The 9,928-nt window shown below is 33.9% G+C and overlaps 1 long non-coding RNA gene across 1 annotated transcript; it reads right to left on the reverse strand.

Annotated features, from left to right (window-relative positions):
• Window positions 1-6,810: 6,810 nt before the first annotated feature.
• On the reverse strand, window positions 6,811-9,087 carry LOC107903296 (uncharacterized). Its single transcript, XR_001685753.2, has 2 exons — window positions 8,960-9,087; window positions 6,811-7,591 (listed from the first exon to the last, which is right to left on the reverse strand). It is a non-coding gene; the product is annotated as an uncharacterized lncRNA (long non-coding RNA).
• Window positions 9,088-9,928: the final 841 nt, after the last annotated feature.

The following is a 9,928-nucleotide window of genomic DNA, read 5'->3' on the forward strand; positions in this document are numbered from 1 at the left end:
ACTAATCGATAACTTCCGATTTTTCCCGATCCAAATCCGATTTCCACTTTTTTTCCAATCTTAATTAATATCAAAATTATCTTAATTATTCAACATTTCATTCAATTTTCATTCAAGATCATATAAATGGCAATTTGCATTTTAGCCCCTAACATTTCGTATTTTTCTCAATTTAGTCCTTATTTCAAAATAACATAAAATACACAAAATTTCACTAAATCCTTGTTAGGCCGAATTCTACCCATACTACTAGCAGCCCATATTTTTAGTTTATTCACACATTTAACCTTGAATTTTACACTTTTCTCAATTTAATCCTAAATACACATTTTTATCAAAAACCACTTAATTAAACATAATAATCTATCAACAAAAGTTTATATTTCATCATCAAACCACAAAAACATCAAGCTAACATCAATGGCAAATTTCAAAATCATCACCAATTCACAAAATTGAAACATGGGCTTTAAAGAACACAAAGCAACGATCTCAAAAACGTAAAAATTATCAAAAACCGAACAAAGAACTAACCTTAATCAACATTCAAAATGGCCGAACCCTTAGCTTGTTCTTTCCTTTTTCTTTTCTTTTCCATTCGGTTAGCAGAACCCCCAAAATGATGATGGCCTTTTTTTTTTAACTTATGTTGGTTTTATTATTATTATAATAACTTTATAATATATTATTATAAAAACTATATAATATATACATAGTGCCGTCCATTCATTAATTCAATGGCAAAATTGCAACATGAAACCTTCATATTAAAAGAACAACCACTATTTGGCCCTTCTAAAAATAACCACTATTTTTATTTTTATTTTACGCGATTAAGCCCTATTCTCAAATTAAGCACTTAAACAATAAAATTAATTCACGAAACTTTCACACATATAAATTCACACATAATAAACACAGAGAAAAAAAATTATTAAAATATTTTTTAGACTCGGATGTGTGGTCCCGAAACCACTGTTCCGATTTGGGTCAAAATCGGGCTGTTACAAGTATTATTTTTTCTTTCGTATGCTTTAAATTCTAGTTTCTTGTGCCTGATACTAACTTGCTGTGATTTGCTTTGAATTTGTTTGCATGGCATTTTCAACATAAAAGAGGTGTTGATTCACATTCGGCATCTAATAGAGAGTTTATCATGGAAAGGGGGTTTCTTGATAAAGTGGAAGATAATGCTGCCGTTCGAACTTGGTCCGAGAGGATGCAAAAAGAAAAAAAATGATAGTCTTGCGGAGGGATACGTGTCAGAGTTATGGGACTTCACTCAAACCAGCGTGACCCAATATAACTTACGCGATTTGAAGGAGATATAAGATCAGTGGGGCAATGAGATCAGACAGCTCTTCTACAGTAACTATGGTGATCTGCATTATCTGCTCGACGTCAAGATAGATAAGCACTTGCTTCGAGCTCTCACTCAGTACTGGAATCCTGCATACAGTTGCTTCACTCTCGGGAAAGTTGATTTAGCACCCACTGTAGAAGAGTACACAACCTTGCTTCGGTGCTCAAAGGTTCAAGTTGACAAGGCCTATTCAATAGCTGCCAATGTCCCGACTTTCTTAAAGAAGCTGACGAATATCACAGGAATGAATAAACAGTGGGTTGCAGCCCGAATTAAGCAAAAAGAGGACAGCAAATGCATCCTTGGAAAAATTTGCGAGATCTGATTTTGGCTCATCCAGATGTGAAGAAAAGGGTGGATGTCTTTGCCTTGAGCATTTACGATTTACTTGTTTTCCCCAAGGCACCAGGGTATGTGGATGAAGCGGTCTCAGAATTATTCGATAGGCTTCATAAAGGGGTCACACCCATCCCGGCCATCTTAGCAGAAACCTTCAGATCTCTAAATGCGTGTCGAAGATCAGGGGAAGGAAGGTTTATCGGATGCACACAGCTATTATTGGTGTGGTTCCATAGTCACTTTTGGAAAGTGGAAAAGGTCTCCTTTCGGGTTTTCTTAGAAACTACTCCCTATTAAAAGAACTAGTGGCTACTTCAAGACGAGACGACATCACGGAAAAAAAATGGATGGCGATTTTTTAAAATCTTCAAGAGGAAGATGTTGAATGGAAAGCTCCTTAGATGGTGCCTGACGAGATCCTATATCGATGCGGGGACTTCGACTGGGTTTCTTTACTTGGAATTTAGAGAGCTATCGGATATACCCCTTTACTCGTATTAAGACAATATAGATCGAGACAGTTCATACCGGTAACACAAGGGCTGGCTCAATGTGAGTTTTCTTATAAGGATGACAATTACAAGAGGAAGATTCGAGAAATGTCTAACGCTTGGAAGCAAGTTCACCGGATGAAAAGATTTACTGTAGGAGCAATAACAACCCCCGAATATTATGGATGGTGGAGTAAGAGGGTCAATAACAATATCCCCAGGCCGAGAGAAGAATGCGTTCGATCTATATAAGAGCATCTACAAGTAGTTTTGTCAGAATTAGAGATCATCAAACAAGAATTTAAAAAAAGAAGTTCGGAGTTTGGAAAGAAGATAGAGCAGCTAGAAGAGGAAAAGATGCATTTGGGACTAGATGTCGATATCCAAAAGTTGGAGGCCGAAAAATTAAGGAAAGGGAAAAACAAAGCTTAGATAGTCTAAAAATAGATTATAAGAAGCTGCGGTTGTCAATAAGAACTGCGGGTTTGGGTAAAACGTCGGAGTAGTGGCGACAAGAGATCAATGAGGAAAAAACTAAAACTGATCAATGGGAAGAGAAATTTCAAGACGCTCGAGCTCGAGAGAGCGCTTTGGAAAGAGGCTTGTTAAAATGCCAAAATGAGAAAGCTGGATTAAAAGCTTGGGTGGCAGAGCTAGAAAAGTCACTTCACATGTACCGTAGTTGCAACTCCACAATCGAACTAAGAGCGAGCTTAAGTAAGATCGAAGAACTGAAAGGAAAGATAGGAGAGCTTGAGGACGCATTGCAAAATTCTGAACTGCGAGTAGAGCTTCTTGAGAGGAGTAATGAGCAGTGGCAAGAGTAGTTCCATCATTCTCAAGACCAAATTAGAGAAAGAGACTATATTATGGGCGAAGTGGTGGCTCAAGCACGCAAACTAGCCGATTATCTGCAAACTCTCGCAGTTCGGGCCGATATATTAAGTTTAAAGTATAAGTCAGAATCAGACCGAGGCCGAGAGTTAGTTTGGCTTCTTAGGAAGGTCAAGGCTTTAAGTATAAGGACAAAGTCGTATATGTAATCTGTTTTATGTAAAGAAATTTGTTTTCTAGTAATGTTTTTCTAATGAAATTGAATTGGAATGAATGCCTCTTTTCGCATTCATCTCATACATTTGCATTACATCATATGCATTAAGTTTTATAAAATGACCCTAATAAATTAAAATTATGATAGTTACCCTGAAAACCAACAAAAATCCACCAACCAAATATCATTACGGTACTCGTAGCCAAACAAAAGCAATGGATCAGAGGTTAGAAAGATTGGAACAATTGCAAAGCGAGATGCAAGATCAGATGCAGGAACGATTGGATAAAATCCAACAAGACATGCTAGAAGCCCAAAAAACTATGATGAACCATTTGGCGCAGTTATTGGCTGGACGGAATGATAAAGGAAAAATCCCTGTAGTTTATTCTGGGGTGGATCATGAGGACCCTGTCTATCTACCGGGTTTCACCCCAACAAGCACCCATGCACAACCAGATTTGTGCCCGCAAAGAATACCTGTCAATATTAGACCTCAATATTAGGCTGGTGCCTCGATACCAATGCACTTTCAAACGAGCTCGGGTTCTAATCCCGAGGATAACCCTACCAATCCTGTGGTCCCTGATCTCGATGACGTGGCAGAAATAGAAAAAGCAAGAATGGACCTGCCAAAACAACTTGAGGACCAGTGTAGATGGATAGAGGAAAAAATTTGAGCTATGGAGAACACCGACTACCATTGCGGAGTTGACGCCAAGGCTCTAAGTTTGGTCCCTGATTTAGTGCTCCCGCTTAAGTTTAAGATGCCAGAGTTTAAAAAATACAATGGGACTAGTTGTCCTGAAGCTCATATCACTATGTTTTGTATGACAAGATACGTCAATAATGATCAACTATTAATCCACTGCTTCCAGGATAGTTTGATCGGGTCTGCAGCCAAGTGGTACAACCAGTTGAGTCCTGCTAAAGTTAGTTTATGGAGAGACTTGGCGCAAGCTTTTATGAAGCAATATAGTCATGTCACAGATATGACACCCGATAGAATTATGTTACAGAACATGTAGAAGAAACAAACCGTGAGTTTCAAGCAATACACCTAATGATGGAGGGAGGTGGCGACTCCTATTTTCGTTTTATTTTCAAAATCCAAGTCGACCTCGTTTTATCAAAAAAATGGTGTCAACCAGTGCATAATGAAATCTTTATTGGAGTTTTTGTATGAATTTAATTTGTAGTGTAATGTTAGTTGTTTTGGATCATTGGCCGTTTCCTGTCATGTTTGTCATGTTATTGATGTAATTTTTGTTTATGTAGATCTCCGGTATTGCACTTTACTTTTTTTGAAGTCTTTGAATCAATTTGGGTCTTCTTTTCATAATGCGTTATTGTTTTTTCACTTTTACATTTAAACAAAGGATTTTGATATTTACTTCTGATAGCATGTTTTAACTTAATGATTTTGACTTTAATTTTAGAAAAGATAAACATTTATCAAAACGACGTAGTTTTGCCTTTTCTTATTCTGATTTTCGAATAACTTGAATTTTTATCAAATTTTTCGAATTGAATCGAATTTCACTCAACCCTATTATTGATTATATAAATTGGTTACAAAGATCATAGCCTTGAGTTTGTCGCTGAATCTCTAAAATAACCAAATTGTGGAATTATGTTTGAAACCTTAAAATTTCTTTTTGGTTATAACCATTATACTTTTTTGTATCTCGTTACCTTTGTCATGACTTAAAATTGAGATTGTATAATGAATCGTTACTGCCTGATTGAGGGCTCAAACCATATATTAGGGGTGTTCAGTTCGGTTAATCGACTCGAAATACCATTAACCAAATTAACCGACCCTTTAAAACTTTTAATGTTAACCGAATCAAAAATTTTTCAGTTAATTCAGTCGGTTAACTGAATTAACCGAAAATTATATTTTTTATTTTTGTTTGAAATAAGTATAAAAATTAACCGAATTAACTGAATTAAAGTATTGAAGCATTACATAATTAAAAATACTACGTAAGTCTTAAAATTAACACATAATTGAAATGTAAGTATTTAATATTCTCTATTTGTATCTATTTCTTCTCTCCAAAAGATCTCCATTTGCATTATACCTACAAAAAAACATGTGCAAAAAATGAACATATACTAGAAATATATGCATTTAAAAAAAATCAAATAATATAAACAAATGAATAGATTGTAAGTTAACAAGAATAAAATAGTAAGCATACCCTTCAACTTATGAAAGCTCATGAATTTAGGGTAGGCTCTGATAAGTTCCAAGAAAAGTCTAAACATTGAATCAGTTAAATGAGTACGAGTGATATGATAAAAAAATTGAAACTATTAAAATAAAATAATAAATATACCATTTTCAATCTTGTCAAGCTCTTAGATTTGTTCTTCAATATTTTTGATGTCTTCTTGTGATGATGATTTTCGAATCCAATCTTGAGTACACACAAGAGCTTGTAAAATTTTAAGAGTTAAATAACTCCTATATTGATCAAGCATACGTCCCCCGGTGCTAAATGCAGACTCTGAAGCAACCGTGGAAACCGGTATAGCTAACACATCTCTGGCCATTTTTGAAAGGGTGGAAAATCTAAGGCTATTCACTTTCCACCACAATAAAATATTAAAATCTTTAAAAAATCCTCATTAGCCTCAGCTAGATATTTATCCAACTCATATGTTTTATCCTCACCACCATTTTCCAACTCACGTTTTTTTATAAAAAAACTTACATTTGCCTTTTCATATGTAAAAACATGTGTTGGTACACTCGATTGGCTACAAGTACTATGAAGTGGAGGTTTATACTCATCAAACTATTCATACAAAGATTCCTTCAATTTTTGCACCATTTCACTAAGTGCAAATGCAAGATACTTTAGTTTTTATTTAGGATCTAAAACACAAGCAACAAACATAAGCAAATTCATCTTATCAGCATCACCCCAATAGTTATCATACTTCTCTTTCATCTTGATGGCCATAACATTGAAATCAACATTACTATTTAACTGAGCATATCATAAAAGAATATCAATTTCAGAAAGCTAGTCAAAAAAATTATTGGGCATGACATATGAAGTGTCAGATATATGCAAAATGACTTCATAAAAGTGTTCCAAGAAATCCCTCAAGTGTCTAACATTAGCCCAATCATCCACATTAGGCCAACCCTCTCCCCTTTCAAGTTCAACCTTAAAGTTTGTATCTTGCTCCTCAAATCTCTCAAAAGCTCTCTCAAAGTTCTGAGTAGTGTCTAACATTAAGTAGGTCGAGCTTCACCTAGTACAAACATCAAGACACAACATCTTCTTGCACTCTAACTTTTCCACCACAACACACTCCTTAAACTTTTGTAATTTAGCTGGAGATTGTCTCACATATCTAACAGCCCCATAACACGTTCAACAGATTTATTCATTTCCTTTAAGCCTTCAAAAACAATCAAATTCACAATGTGTGTCATGCATCTCATATGAAGATATTTACTATTTTGAACTAAACCCTCTCGAAGGTTAAATTTCTTTCTCAAATAACCAATAGCAACATCATTTGAACTTGCATTATCAACAGTGACAGTAAACAACTTATCAATCCCCCAATTCAACAAGCATTTCTCAATCACCATCCCAATGGACTTACCCTTATGACTAGAAATTGGGCAAAATTTTAAAATCTTTTTATTCAATTTCCAATCGTTATCAATAAAATGAGTAGTGATACACAAATAATTAACTCTTTGCAAAGAATTCCATGTGTCAGTAGTTAAGCAAACTCTAGAACAAGAACTTCTCAAAAGTTGTTTTATCTTGACCCTTTCATCTAAATACAATTGATAAACATCCCTAGTCATAGTAGTTTGTGAAGGAATGTGAAACCTAGGACATGCCACAAACATAAATTTCTTAAAGCCTTCATTTTCAGCAAACTTGAAAGGTAATTCATCAATCACAATCATTTGTGCTAATCCTTTCCAACATGCTTCTTGATCAAATCTCCAAGTTGAAAAATGCCCTTCCCCCCCTTCAACTCCCTTTCAAGGTAAAACTAGTTGCTCTTGACTAATGTCAACAACATTACTAGGATTTTTCTTACATGAACCAATATGATATTTCAGTGACTCCGTACCATTTTTTTTCATATCACAACAAAATTCCTTTTGACAATAATTACATTTAGCCTTATTTGCACCCTCACTATTAATAACCAATAGCAACTTCTGACCTTTAAGGAGTGACTTTTCTTTTCCTAGTAGTCCCATTTGTTTAGCTTGAAGCTCCAACTCCCAAATTTTCAAAATCTATCGAAGTAGGAGGTGTAACACTACCCTCAATAGATGTTGGTTCGGTGGACATTCTGCAAGAAAAAAATTATATAATAAATTAAAATACATTTATAATATTAAACATATTTTGATGTTGAGTTTTAGAGAAATAAATTACTGTTTTTTTATGTTGAGTTCAACATATACTACTACATTTTTTTTAAAATAAACATAGAGGATCCTTTAATTCTACCAAAGAATAATAGATATGGGGTCTTTGGTCACCATACTGCTTTTATCCATGTCTAATAACTTCTTGTTGACCGGTTCATCATTCGCACAAGTGGATCAGTTAGACAAACTTTAAAAGTTGGACTTAAAAAAAAATCATAGTGTAGTATAATAAACTAAATTAATTTACTTCATAACGAGAAAATTTTGAAATAATAATACCTAATGATAAGCAATTTTTTATTAAAAAAAAAAAAGACTAATGCTTTTGTGTAGAAGTAAATGATCCATAACTCTTCTATCAACGTTTAATTTTCATCCATTGCATTAACCATTCATTTTTTTAAGGAACCTTTCTTTTTTTTTCTTTTTTTGAAGTAGAAGTAATCGTTCATTGTCTTTATTTATATTTCATGTTCATGCATTGCTTGTAAATTTTACATTTATCATTTTTAACATTTTATCGATATTTTATTGCTATTCATGACCTTTATTAATACATTTCATCAATTTAATTTTATTTGAAAAAATAAACATTTTTATTTGAATTATTTTTATGTGAAATATGAAAAACTTGATATTAATAATATGAAAAGGTTGAAAATTGTATGAAAAAAAGAATTAAACTTTATTTTTAAAATAATAAAATGATTTTCTAAAACAATATTCTTTCAAAAATAACAAAAAAATAACATTTAGTGTAGATGTTCTCTATATAAACGTATCTTTGGAACAAAGAACCCAACCTTAAATACTCAATGAATAAGGGGCCCAAGAAACCCAAACTTCAAAAACTCTTAAATAGTACCTATCATAGCATTAAACTTAATTCAACAAACACCAGATGCAAAACAGAAGCAAAAGGGCAGGCAATGGAGTAGAATCCTTGAGCATGACCTTGTCGAACTAAAAACAATAGCCTTGACTAGTAAAAAAAAAATGAAATCAAGCACTCTCATAAACCAACAGTTCCCAAACCCAGCGGTCTTTCATCCATTTACTGTTTTTTCTTCTCCCTAAATCCTATCTCATTTTCTACTGTCAATCGGATTCCCTCCTTCTCTCTCCCCATAATCCATCATCAACAACCACCACCCACTGGCACACTTCCACTTAGGTAACTCTCCCTTTCATTTTTTAGGCAATAACAGAGTAACTCAGAAGATATGTTCTTCTTAAGCATACCTACAAACTTGAAAACAACTACAAGCATGAGAGGAAAAGCCTACCTTAACTCACCGGTGATGGTGACCTGGTAGATGCTGGACTGTTCATGAAGGTGGCTGGCAGTGAGAATAGAAAGATTTTGGGAGATTCAATAGGGATTTTGAAGGTAAGGGTCTTAGTTAGGGATTATTTTATTTCTGTCATGTGTTATTGTGTTTTAGTTTTAGACTTTTAGTTTTAGATTTTTATTTTTATTTATTAAATTATTTGTAATTTTTATGATTGAGTTGGGTTGGGTTGGATTGGATTGGATTGGATTGGGTACTTGGGTTTATATATATTAAATTGAGTTTATATTGGGTTTATGTTGGATTGGGTTTGGGTGAATAGTGGGCTATTTATATATTATGATTTTATTTATTAAATTTTTTGGTTAAATCGAAAAAATTTGGTTAACAGACTAGATTTGAACCAAATTAACTGTTAACTGAAAACTCAAAAAATTATTAATCGGGCCCCGACCGAATTAATTCGGTTAACCAATTAATTAACTGAATTAGGTTGGTTAACCGAAATTTTTTTGTTTTACCTGAATTTTGCACACCCTACTATATATACTAATACATTCCTTCAATGCAGAGAAGAAATGAATTAACTTTTTTCCTTAAAAAAAACCCAAAAAAATCATTGCAAAAAAATAGAAAAAGAGAGATTTGTTTCTATAAATCCTAAAAGCCCTTCACCACCTTACTGTTCAAATCATTTTCAACCCTCATCATCACTATAGCTATACACACCCATTACCTTACGAAAATCTACACACCCTCATTACCATCAATTTCCAAAGCTCTACCCATTATTAAACTCATCACCATTTCCCTCAACCTTCACTAACTCCAAATTCCAGCACCACCACTCTACTCGCTCATTCCTATCATTTAAACCCTGAACCCTTACCAACCTAACCAATAGCTCATTACCTTTGCCATTTACAATATCAATTGGCCCTCTCTGTCACCATCTCAACCTAC

Source organism: Gossypium hirsutum, chromosome D06 (genome assembly GCF_007990345.1).
Source record: "Gossypium hirsutum isolate 1008001.06 chromosome D06, Gossypium_hirsutum_v2.1, whole genome shotgun sequence".
Lineage (NCBI taxonomy): Eukaryota > Viridiplantae > Streptophyta > Magnoliopsida > Malvales > Malvaceae > Gossypium > Gossypium hirsutum.